The sequence below is a fragment of the Mytilus californianus genome, unplaced genomic scaffold (assembly GCF_021869535.1).
Source record: "Mytilus californianus isolate M0D057914Y unplaced genomic scaffold, xbMytCali1.0.p SCAF_5, whole genome shotgun sequence".
Taxonomy (NCBI): Eukaryota; Metazoa; Mollusca; class Bivalvia; order Mytilida; family Mytilidae; genus Mytilus; species Mytilus californianus.
This window is the reverse complement of record NW_026262701.1, coordinates 59,371,395-59,385,362: the sequence shown is the minus strand read 5'-3', so window position 1 is coordinate 59,385,362 and position 13,968 is coordinate 59,371,395. Positions and strand designations below refer to the sequence as shown.

At 31.1% G+C, this 13,968-nt stretch overlaps 1 long non-coding RNA gene across 1 annotated transcript; it reads right to left on the bottom strand.

Moving 5' to 3' along the window:
* Positions 1 to 7,851: 7,851 nt before the first annotated feature.
* On the bottom strand, positions 7,852 to 13,567 carry LOC127701217 (uncharacterized). The gene is made up of 2 exons (XR_007981881.1): positions 13,484 to 13,567; positions 7,852 to 8,006 (listed from the first exon to the last, which is right to left on the bottom strand). It is a non-coding gene; the product is annotated as an uncharacterized LOC127701217 (long non-coding RNA).
* Between the last annotated feature and the right edge of the window lie 401 nt (positions 13,568 to 13,968).

The following is a 13,968-nucleotide window of genomic DNA, read 5'->3' as shown; positions in this document are numbered from 1 at the left end:
GTTTAAAAATTTTAGAATTGTACAAGCGTCTTTATGATGTTCAGTTTTGACTGTTTTATTGAATAAATTTCAAGATTGTTATAGTTTCATAATCAGACTAGATTGATATGATTCATTTTACATCGTGATCATACTGATGAAGGATATCTGTTATCCGAAATGTTTAACATTTGTTCATGTTATTATTATATTTTGGTGATGTTGTACCCTTTTAGACTTGTTATATATATATATATATAAAATCATATACCAGATTTAATTTTCTATGAGGTCTGTATCTGCGTTGGGGTACATTTTTAATCGTATTTTTATAATTTCATCATAATTATTTTTTAACATATAGTACTATATACTCTTATATACCGCCCAGTTTATATCATATTATCAAATAAATCAAACGCCAACCGACTTAAATATTATGTTATCATATTAAAAGTCTTAAAATATGGGTTTTCTTGTAATCTGGTTGTGGGTGTCGAATGAAACCACATTCGCCTTGCAAAGTGCAAATTTTCATTTTTTTTAGTACATGTTAATAAACTCATCATAGATGCCATACTTAAAATTTTGTAAACCAGACGCGCGTTTCGTCTACAAAAGACTCATCAGTGACGCTATAATAAAAAAAAAAATTAAAAAGGCAAAATAAAGTACGAAATTGAAGAGCGTTTAGGACCCACAATTCTGAAAGGTTTTGCCAAATACATCTAAGGTTATCTATTTCTGGAGTAGAAAATCTTGTTAGAAAATCCTGGAGTAGTAAAATTTCGGAAATAACTGTAAAAAGATATGTAGTACTGATAGTAAATCATTATTGGAATACATTGAATACTTTAAGAACAATTTATAATGTAAATCATTATTGCATGTGAAATGAAATGTTCAACTTTTCCCCAAAATTCTTCTACGGTCAACTTTACCTGAGGTAGTGGGATGAATGTATTGATATGCTTAAAATATTTCTACCGTTCATTTCAATTTTTTCATTAATCTATTATTCTAAACAGTTTAGTTTGATGGATAGGGAGAAACCTCTTGTTGGGCTTCGAAAGTTTAAGGTATTATCGCGGAAAAGGTTTTTTTTCAAATAGAATATGTATATTACAATCATGAAAGTCAAAACAGCATCTAAATCAAGGATTCCTATTGGTTAAGTTGAAGTCATCTCTTCGAACGTTGTTCGTACGCCATTATGATAACATTTATCGTTAAAGATATCTGTGTCACAAATCTAGATGACCACGGATGTGCATTACTTGTCGTCGACATACTCATGACATCTATTCTGCGATAAGAACATCACCAAATGGGACTCATTGTCGTTTTTTTTACGTGCGATGAGCAACACGATGGACCCCTAATGGAGTAGTCGTGTTGTTCACTCTTCAGTTTTCAGTGTAGTGTTTTGAAGACTATCTTTTTTTTTTATGTACGTTGTTGTCTGTTTTTATTCCACTTATGATTTTTATTGTCCTTTTGATGTACTCTGTATCCTTTCAAATAAGATCTAGAAAAGCCAAAATCTCTCAGTTCATCTACTCCACCATATTTTTTGTCGAATTCTTTTTATATACGTTGTTGTCTGTTTTTATTCCACCTCTGAATTTTTATTGTCCTTTTGATATCATCTGTCTCTTTTCAAATCAGATCTAGAAAAGCCAAAATCTCTCAGGTCATCTACTCCACTATATCAATAATACACCCTTTGTTGCAGCAAAACGACATTATTTTGTCCTTTAAACATTCTTCGGCGGTTTCACAGGAATTTCCTCCAGCAATTTCTTATGATAATTAGTCCTATGGTGCATTTTCAATGTCACGTAACCGACATTTTCATCACAAACCTATCGTATATCTAGTAAGCAAAAAAGAAAACCCGTTGCATCCCCTTTGCCACATCCGTCAGTGCTGATACATGTATTAATTGGTGTAATGTTACAGAAAGGCCGGACGTCCTTCTGTCTGTAGGTAGTTTCCCATAAGATGTAATTTCCTCATTTGGTTCACTATTATTTTCCTGTCATATAGTTAAACACTTTTACACTAATTAACATATCATAATATCTACGGTGAGGAAAAATAGTTTAAATATTGTTTTAAATAAAATGCTGAAATATCATTTTTGCAACGAAATGCGTATTTTGATTACATTACTTTAATATCAATCAATTAAAAAAAATGCTAATATGGACCAAAGAATGGAGCAAACTCTATTTGTAATAATGTTATCTGTAATACCGTTTTTACAGATAAACTCATCATAGATAACGGGCATCAAACTTTATACGCTAGACGCGCGTTTCGTCTACCAAAGACTCATCAGTGACGCTTGAATCAACAAAGTTTAAAAGACCAAATAACGTACGAAATTGAAGAGCACTGAAGACCCAAAATCTGAAAAGGTTTCCCAAATACAGCTAAGGTAATCATTCCTTGTGTAGAAAATCCTTTGTATTTCGAAAAAAAACTTAAAGTTTTGTAAACAGTTAATCTATATCTATGACTATATCAATTAAAATTCATGTCAACACAGAAGTGTTGACTACTAGGCTGATGAAACCCTCGAACAACGTCCTTTTCACGTTCTAATTTTCATTATATGTTATTTTATGTGTCTTTTGTACACGGATCGAAATTAAAAAGAAAAATGGTTGAAATCAAAAATATCCACCTGAACGTCGCCACATATTTGTTAGTGTCTGTCCCAAATAAATAATTTAGTCAGGAGATGTCTTTTGTCACATGCTCCTTTTGATGAGTTCTGTTTTTTTGTTGTTGTTTTTTCATTTTGAGAATTAGGCATTGGTGGCAGATCTCTACTCAAAACTTATTTTTATTTGGGATGATTGCTTTGATCACTGTCTATTAATGAAGACCATGTGTTGACTTCTAGATAACTTTTTTTCGTGTCTTTTGGTTACTGTGTCGTTATTGTTAAACCCATATCTTCTTTCATTCGAATTTGTTCGCTGCTTTAAATGCTGGAAATGTATTTGTTAAACTATGTTTGCGAAATGAATGCAAGCAAGTACGTGTAAAATATATTCTTGGTTTGCAGTCATACTCATGGACGAGCATTTCCCCAGTAGTTATTATTTCTTACATGAGATAATATAAAAAGAAGATTTTTTTAACTAACAATACCTTGCTTATCTAATTTACATATCAAAAAATGAAAAAAAAACCAAGATCTAGCTTCTTTGGGCCAAGTTGAATGTAGAAATCAACTTTTGCCAAATACATTCGTCATTTGTGTCCAATTTTCTCAGTATCAAAATTTTTCAGTATCAAAATACTCTCTGTCCCATCGTGTGGCGTATATATATACCTAAGTAGATACGTTATACCGGTGCATTATCACACTATAAGGAATGAGATCACCCCCAGATTCTGGTGGGGTTAGTGTTGCTCAGTCATTTGTCTTATATGTTGTGTTTTGTAGACCGTTGTTTGTTCTTTCCACGTGGTTATTTCGTAATTCTTTCGGGGTTTTTTAATAGTGTTGCCAATTTGTTTTTGACTAATGAGAAGAATATACCCTGGTATCCACCGCCTCCTTTTTTACACTTTTTTACCCTGTTGACATATCAGGTCTCGTTCCTTTAGGGTACATGATATTTCCTCAGTTTTTGTTTCACCTTGATTTGAAATTCTTTAATAAATATATGAGAGTTCAACATCCGTAAACTACTGTTCCCTCTTGTTGATCATAAAGTTCTCATATTCATTCATAAACATATTAGGTTTTACATTTTGATTAAGCTTTTCTTATGAAAGGTTGTACAAACAACACTGCTTTCGCATTTTTGTTCAATTTATTAGGTACACACACTTGAGGGTTCAATTCCATTGAGGACAATCAACTATACAATTTAAAAAAAAAAATTTAAATATCATGTTTGTTTCCTGTTTATTTTTCATTGCAGTATGATGTAACGCAACTTAAACATAACAATTTATTAACCTTTATTCTTTATTTTTATACAGGTGTGACGCATTTCGTGGTAGTTATTACTTTTACCTGCGATTGTGTTAGACTACACAAAATAGCTCAAATACAACCAATTTCCTCAAGAAGATATGCAAGAATGACATTTAATGAGAAAAAAGTAATTTTGTGGTTTTAAGCATGGTGAATTTTATTATATCTGTATGTGTTATAATATTTAACAATTTTTTTATGTTTCAATTTTTTATGTTTAATATAGCATGTATCGTAGATAATAACCAAATTCAAATAAACAATGGAGGTTGGCAAATTCATATAAATGGTTATTGCTAATCATTCTGTATATGTCCTTTTGGTTTGATTGTTCACTCGTATTTCATGTACCTGACGTCTGGTTTTGTTTTGCTTCGAGGGAACATGATCAAGCTATAATTCCATTATCACGTATGCTATGAAACGGTACGTTAATATATTTTGAAAATTTCAAAACTGTTTTTTTTTTTTGTGTTAATATTTATCACAAGCTTTTATAATTGCTTATATAACAACAAAAAAGTCTATATTTATTATTCGTATTAAGATATGAAATTAAAAAAAAAATTGCATGCAGAGTCAGCCATGAAGAAACATGTCTAGTAAAAACCGTGTGACTTTTTGCTGTTTGTGCAACAAGGACACGAAAAGTTAGATAAGCACCAGCTTTTATTCGATTATACCAAATACAACGTAAAACTACACACCTGGAATCAGTTTGTAAATTGGACGGTAGCAATTTTAACAAATGTAATGAAAAAATAATTATAATAGAGAAAAAAGAGATTTTCAAGCAGTGATATTGAAATGCTAGACTATAGGTTTTTAGATTGTTAAAATACTGCAAATAATGAAATTTTCGATTATAAAAAGATCAGTCTGCAGATGACAACGTTTGTTATCTAAACCAGTAAGTCGAACAAAAACATCACTAATGCAAAAAAAAAAGTTGAGCTTAGATTCTCCGAAATCAAGAATCTGTTTAAACGTTATTTTTGACTGTTGAGTTAATACTGTGTTATATTACAGCTCTTCTATAAAAGCATGCAAAGCAAACCTTTGATCAACTTGCTTGCTATGTGTGCAAACAATAGGTAAACGGAGTTTCAGTCTGTTTTATACATACTGGGATTTGATTGGACAATAAAAATTGACATGCAATGAAGTTAATGTTTATTGTCCAATCAAATTCCATTATATAGTAAACAGACTGAAACAGACTACCTACCTTTTGTTTACAAACATCCGACCAAACATAGCAAGCAAGTTGATCAAAGGTTTGCTTTGCATGCTATTATAGTCTTACCATGGTTGAATGCACAATACAGTCTAACCATTTGAAGACGCACAATATAAAGTCTTGCCATCTGCAGATGCACGCAAAAGTCTGGTTGTTTATGAAAATTAAGTAAAGGATCTAACTGAGAAAATTAGGTGTATTAAGGTTTTCAGTATTTAATAATAGGTAAAAGGGATAACAACTGTGTATCCCAAGCAACATATTTTGGAGTTTAGGGAGGGGGAGAGTGACGTTGTAGAGAAATCTTTTTTTCTCATATCACTGTTGTATAGTAAAATATTTAAAAAATCTCTTGGTCAATGTATAAACAATTTAAGTTGTTTTCATCAGGTCGTTTTAGTTTAATGTACAGAAACATTTTATATATATGGTTTCCAAAAATTTCGGTCTTTGAGTTACCTTATGAAGGTTTTTTTCAGAAACATGCTGTGAAAAATAAATCCGGTATCATATGTTTAGTGGGTGGTGCATGCAACTCAAGAGATGCTTACCGAGTCGAATGACGTGGTCTGGTTTTGTTTAGAGTTCCTGTTTTCACTTCCATATATTGATGCATTAATACTTTTTCTTATGATATGTGATTTTTTTGTCGGTGAACTACCTTGTTCTTTGTATTACTATATCGTTTCAAAAATCTAAACAGATAATACTGTCTTTTTTCCTGGTAAATATTACATAAATAATAAATTACGTTCATATAAACTAGACTAAAACCAACACAGAAGGACATTGCGATTCATTGCTAATTTTGTCATTTCGGTTTTATACCAAAAACTATGAAAGCTTTGGAAGCATTGACATTATTATTGACTTTTATCACATTTATTGTGTTAACATGATTTTTGTTTTTCATAAGATTGTGTAGTTCTGAAAATAATTAGAATGGTTGGCGCATTTAATTATTTGTTGGCAAATTATGTGACTATTATAATTTCTTGAGATAAAAACATGTATGATTTCAGTCCACGAAGCATTTTCCTGGAATAATCTTTAGCAGGTATACTATTGGGCACACACAAAAAAATAAAACATTATATAAATAACACATAGCTGAGAGGGTGATAGAGCAGATGGTGAAGCCAAGGTTGACAATGTCTTTTCAAGGGGTAACAATCTGCTCTATCACCCTCTCAGATATGTGTTATTTAATTTATTATACTGAATGTTCTGTCTTTAAATTTCAAATGTAAAGTAATAAACTATGTCGTCTTATACATATTAATCACCCGTATTTATTAAAGCGCACACTTGAGCAAGCGTCTCCGTGAAGGGTAATAGAGTATTTGCCATGGGATAGAGTAAATTGTCTCCCTCGTATTAACCAATCATAATCTGGCATTTTGACATGAAGTATAATAATAATATTTGTGTCTTGTAGGGAAGGGTTCAAATAAAATTTTATTCAAAAACTTATCCAGCCAACATCGTTTATATTTAACAAACACGCATCAGTGGTTTCGTGATAGTGTTTTGGCATTAAGTGCTGAGGGTTCGATGATGATATAGTAAAACAGTAAAGATTTTAAAATTGAAAATAGAGAATTTAAAACAGTTATATGCTGATTCTTCGCTATACACACAATAAACAGTTGTGAAAACATTCACTGGTCGTCTCAAAATACAAAACATGAGCCTGCTTATGATTATCTTTTGAACTAAGACGATAAAAATAAGTAAGAATTTTTTTATTAAAGTAGGTCATATGAATTTTACTCTAACATCTAATCGTCCTTAAAACATGTAGTATTTTCTGTTAGAAGTTACACGTTCATCAATAAATCGGTCTAAAAATGTAAAGCGAAAACATGTTTGACAAGTATGAAAGGATTAAAAAAAGAAGCACGAATAACAAGTACAGTGACGTCTTGTGATAAATCTTTTTTATTATTTTGCCTTTTGGCAAAGCTTTAGTCAGTACTATTTCTTTTACATGAATGTAATTCACGTGTATGTGTCACGTTCTTGCTACCTGACCTAACTTTGATGTTGAAATAGTTTTTGATGTAAACCAAATTTGTCTCAATATCTTATTAATATGGAAACTTTAAATATTAGTATTTACTGAAGATGCTTCTATTTCGAAATAATTTTAGAAAGGGCATTCTATAAAGGAGGATGTATGATAAGTCATTATTTTGCTCCTAAAATAGTAAAATAAGAACTTATCATGAAAAAGAAACAAAAACAAAGATGCGAATATTATAATTTGCTTTGCTAGAATCGCGTTTTCCTCTACATAAGACTCATCACTAGCGCTCGAATTAAAACAGTTGGAAGGCCATATCAAATACGAAGTTAATTGAAGAACATTGACATTTTTTTGAAGTTGTGCCAAATACGTATAAGCTATGTTAAGCTTCGGATAGAAAAAACATTACTGTTTCAAATATCTAATAATTCAACATTGTAAACAGTAAATTTAGTTATGTTTTAATTCACTTTGTTTAAACAAACATAACATTTTCATGTGCTAAAATGTTCCAGCTTCTTTGAAATCATGTGAACATAATTGAACACATGCAATTATGTTCACTTTTCTTACTGAATACAATGAAACACAAACACAATATTTGGGTACTGAATGGCGCAGTGACCAGCTTAAACTTTTATTTTCTTATACAAAATATCTCCTCTGCCTCAAAGTCCATACTAAAATATAAAGTCCTAATTTACACAAAAGAAACTGCATGGCAGAATCTTGCACGTGTTCTTTAACAAAACAATCTACAAAAAAAGAAAATAACATGTTTAAGATACTGGAACAATATGAAAACAAAAATACATAAATATGTTTTGGAAAAGAAAAATTAAACTTCCAACTATAAAATGTGTGCTGGTTTAGTAACTACCCAACCTCGATAACTTAATACTCGTTACCTTATATACTGACCGCCAAACCGAATAACAACGATTGTTACACAACCTATTTATTTATTAACTCTCCGTTATAAAAACATTGTGCAATCGTTCAAACTGATTCCGCATAACGCACATAAATACAAAGGTAATGAATATATCAATTTTCTATCATCATTATGATGTTGTGAGACAAAACATCTTGTTTCCGTCTTTTCAATGTTTTAGTACTAGTAACTTACTAGTAACTAGTACTACAGAAATATTTCTGAAAACAGACATATTGATTAAGTTTGGGACATGATATTTTATTCAAAAATAGTGTATCGAACTTATTGTTCCACATATAATACCTTGGTTATAATAAATGTAATCTTATTATTGAATTCCTTAATGCATAGATACTTTGTACATGAAAAACATGTGAGTCGGTAGTAGAAGTGAGTCGGTGTGGTCCGGTGTGAGAAGGGTAATTTAAGTAATTTGATTGTTGTAAATATGTACTGACTTTCTTTAATTTGTGCTCATTTACGAAATGTAATAGAGGAAATGTAAAACGGGCGGTTTGTTCACAATTAAAACTTGTTTTAGCCTATTACAGTTTGTGTCTGTGTCAAACCAGCAAGGCTGTCTATACCATGTGTTGTTTCTTTTATGCATCGATATCTCAGGTTTCGGTTGTAAGTGTTTGGTTCGTCTTTTGTACGGCCAAATTAATTTGTTTATTCTTGTTATTGTTTTTGTGTACAATATATTTTTTATTCAACACATCCATGGTATGTGAATCAACATTTTCTTCATTATACCGGTATCATGTAAAAAAGTAGAAGTATTGAATAAAAAAATAACCGCATACTTTTTTGTTAAAAACATCAAGTGAAATTCAAAATGTATTGCTATATGTACAAAATGATATCGGGTATCCTTCTATAAACAAGTGGTTCTCTGAACGCTTTACTTGTATCATCTATTTCTTAACAAATATAGTTTCCCTCTCGACATTATTTTGGTTTTAACAAATTCAAAAAGTTCTCTTTTAGAAGTTAGCATCAAGGATAAGTTATGAATATTATATATACAAGTCTTGAATTCAGCTATAAAATGTTAGAATTGCATTTTTTTAGGCGATACTTTTCCTTGACGATCAATCTGGAGTTTGACAGCCGAAAAACAGAACGTCTTTAACAGAAAAGCCATGTATTTAACCATAATTTAAATATCAAAACTGTTATGTTTGGACAATAATTAACCACATTCTAACATTGATAACGGAATGATAATTTGTAGTATTCAATCATGTTTGTTCATAAAATGAACTCATTTAAGATAATTGATTCTTTAGTCATCTGATCTACATTTTGTGAACTCCTAGGTCTTTCGATACTCTACAAATCAACTTCTCTTGCTTTTATGACGTACCCAGTATCATTTGTCAAATTACATCTGGTGATATAAGTTCCATAGCATTTAGGAATACAGTTGACATTTTGTATCTTGTACGATATATAAAGGTTTATGAAAACTCCTTATGATATACAACTTACTTTTCTTAATGGGCAAAAATTTTGTCTATTAAGACAATTTATCAATAGCATACACATTTCGTTTCCTATCATCTATTCCATTCTCCTGATAAGATTGTTAAGTGCATCGAGTACACTCTTTGAGTGTAATTAATAATGAAATCTATGTCAATGAAGCAAGAGTGAAATTCAGAAAAATCAATAAATGCTTGGAAGCAGATAACTTTTATTGATATACATCGAAGTTATGGAAGAAAGAAAAATCATTTTTAGGTTGTCATTAGAATTATAAATTGATTTCAAATGATATATGAGTGCACATATACATTTTAGAACAGTGAAATCATATTATATAACAACAGATAGTAAAGTATGGCTGAAGCTAGATAAAATCCTGACATAAACGAAAACCTTAGAAAAAAATAAAGTTTACCAAAATCTACGAGGTGATTTCATTCTAATGTTTTTATACGTTGTCAACATCAAGGTATCGATGTGATTTTATGCTTTGAACCGTTTCATAAGTTTTTTTCTCAAACTTTCATGAGCTTACCTGGATGGTTATTCCTGAAACACGTGTGATGCCAAAGAAGCCAAATTATTGTGTAAGGTGTGTGTGCTTTTGTCGTGTAGTGTTCTGTTTGTACTTGTGTTTTCCTATACTAAATTTCCGTATATGTTTATTCCAATACAGTTGGGTCTGCTTTTAGTTATCTACCAGCTGGTTTTCCTGTTAACGTAAATCGATGTCTTTTAGAAATGCGACTGCTATTAAAACACATGTGACATATATATGATTCCTTTTCTGCGTAATGATTTAGGCTATTGTTGAGTGCTTGCGGTTTTTTCTGTTTATTTTCAATTGATGGGGTTTATATATATCTTGTGTCTTTTGTACACATTGATCTCAAAAGACGGAAAAATGGTGCTACCATTTTACATTATTGAATAGCTCAAATAGTACCTTGATAGGTAGATAAAATGACATCGTTAACTTCAATGCTCTCAAGGCAATTGTTACCTTTTTACAATTATACAATAACTGAATCCATTAGTCATGTAAATATATATATATATATATATATACAAGTCTGAATTTAAAACAACGTTCAAATCTATGATTGCCTTGGATAAAAACCGCAATTTTTGTACGTGTGCATGCAAAACAAAGGTCTTGGTAGAGGGGTCTAAATACAGCACAAACAACATTTTCCAAAAGACCAAAAAAAGTGAAAAAGTATATTTTAACAAAACGCATTTGACTAGCAGGTCGAACAACGGATGTTCTTAAACCCTGCTGACTGCCAATGGTGATTGCCAAATAAACGGATCACCAGATGTAACAAAATGGATCTTAACTATTTATTTAATACCAAACAGAAAACAATAAACTTCCGGCAAAAGATGGTATACCGCAAACAAAAGGTGCAAAAATTAGTTCACCATATCCGGATTTCGACAATTAAGGTCTCTTTAGTGATGTTAGGAATCGAAACGGTATTTGGAAGGCCATATAATTTACCTCAATTTAGGATAGACTCTTGACTTTTGAAGAGTCGAAATAGGATGAACGGATCATATAAACCCGAAGGCAAATATAATACAAGCCCAAACGAAAAAATATAAACAAGTCTAAATTGAAAACAACGTTCAAACCTTTTTATTACAAAACTTGAATTCCCTTACAATTAGTATATATTTATCTAGTACCGTGACATCATGCAAATATACACGATATAAACAATGCCGTGAAATTGCTAGTTCTAGTTTTTACACACTCGCAGTTCGAAATATAAATAACGCAATTTTTCCGAATTTACTGTCATATCTTGGGGGTAAAAACCAGAAAAAGGAAATGCTTTTATCAAAAATAGCAAAGTCTTGTTAACTTACATAAATACTTATGATTTCAGAACACTTATTTACATACTAATGCGTCGTTCTATTTCTTAAGGAAAATCCATTACAGGTAATCGTTCATCAGATTTATTAAAGGTAAATAATCTTAGCATGGTCATTTAATGTATTGTTGTACTTTACAATGTAATTTGAACGACATTGTTCTCGTGGCTTTTATTCATTTGATGTTGTAACTTTAGATAAAGTCACGCGTTTCTTACTAATTTTAGTCACGAGATTTATTTTGACGTTAAGTTCGTTTTCACCTTGTCGTCCGGATTCAGGAAAAAACGTTACACATTTTATCATTTATATTATTTCCTAACAGAAATAAACATTTATCGTTTGCTTTCATGATAAAAAAAATCCCAAAACGCGTCTACATTAGAAGCTTGAAAAAAAGGAAAAAGAAGACATTATAATTACATGCATCCGAAAAGCTTTTTTTGGTTCACCTCATCAGGAACGCTCAAAGCTGAATATTTGAAAGCAAAGGAAGTATGAGAATAAAACTTTTGATGAGCTAGATGACTAAAAAGGACATGAAATAATTGCCAAATCCGACTTAGGTCAACTTTGAAGTTATACTATTGTTTAACTTGACCAAAACAAAAAAAGGGGGTGGAACATGTTTAACCCAGGAACATTCATGATGTGCCTAAAATTAAGTGGTTGTCAATGGTTGCTGTCTTCCATATTTGTTTTTCATTTTTGTTTGGGCACAAAAACTCATCGAAGATACCAGACGTGTTTTTCCCTTTAAATTAGTAGTCTGTGAAATCATTTATTTCAAATTTAATTGGATAGATACAGTTAACAAAGTCACCAAATGTTGATTTATTCAGTGAAAGGACATATAGCGGAAATTGAAATTAAATAAGAAAACCAGCTTGTTTTCTGTTCTTGAGAAGCTTCTGTATGAAGTCTGCCTCATAGAGATAAAGTCGTCAAGCAGAGTGGCACAGTTTGTTCTCATGAAAATGCCGATTTTCTATTGAAAAAAATGTAACTACATGTAATATATTGTCAATAAAAAATCAAGCATTTTGAAGATGTCAATTTCAGTAAACTTTCTGCTGGAATCAGAGCGGTGTTTTATAAACTATGCTTTGCCCCTTCCTTATACAAGATTGATTGGTTGATTGTTGGTGTTTAACGCCCGTATCAGCGCTATTGGCTATAGTGTGGTAGGATTATTTTTTTGGTTGGCAGTTTTTATTGATGGAGGAAACCGGAGTGCCCGGAGCGAACCATCGACATTCAGTAGGAAAAAGATATTTATATCCAGATTGGCCATTCTGTTTGAGGAAACAAGGTTGGACCAATTTTGTTAACATGTCTTTAAGTTTAGAATAATGAATGCTAGCGTAAAGAGGAGAAAAGTCAAACGTTTTTAACTATTGCATAGGAGAGGGACTTTAATTGGAAGTATTCTAACAGATCTTTTGGTTTTTTTATCATTCACATCTTATTCACACCACTTCTAGAGGGTGGATAGTGTTACAGTAACTCTGATGCCCAGACTTGATTGTTGATACGAGAGATATTAATAATTTGGAAAGATGTTTTGTGGAGCATTTGGCGGACCCAGCTATTAACGTTGTTTGTAAGGACACTTATTTGATTTTGGTTATAATGTAGAGCGAAAGAATATCCAGTTCTTCATCTTTGGTTGAAATTCCAAAAGAAAATAAACTGATATAAAAAAAAAACATTATTACGTTTTACCAACCGATGGTATGCATTCATTATCATTTCTGCATTCAAATATCACCCACATTTCAACTTTGCAACTTAAGTACATGAGAAGTATCCGTATATTCTTTTTACGTAAAAATGCCATTTTCTGCATTATGAAGTATACAGGATTGTATTAGTAGTTACTTTCCCTATTCTCGTTTACCATCCTATTGTTCTACTTACTTTATTTTCCTGATCAATTCACATAAACTGTTAATTATACTTTTGCTACGAAAGTATAAATAATTATAATAGTAATTCAAAACTAATATTATCTATTATACAATAAGACTTGTTTTGAATAATTGGCTAATACTATTAGATTATGGTGTCGTACGATATTGTAGATATAAATATTATGTCATTTTAAAAAATCGTTGGTATCAATTTCGTATCAATGGACATTTGCACATTTTCGGAATATTTTAAATGTCAAATATAACTTAGTATCAATATCAGATAATTAGATTTTTAGACATTCATAAATACACTTCCTAGTTTCAGTACTATTTACTTATTTCACATAGCACAGTAGTGTCTGGGTTGATAAAACTGCTGGTGGACATTCCGTCCCCTAGTATCTCATCTGCATAGATTCAGGGCTTCTGAGGTGGCATAAGAGATTATTAATGATTAAATGCAACCAATTTACAATTTACTGTTTGAAG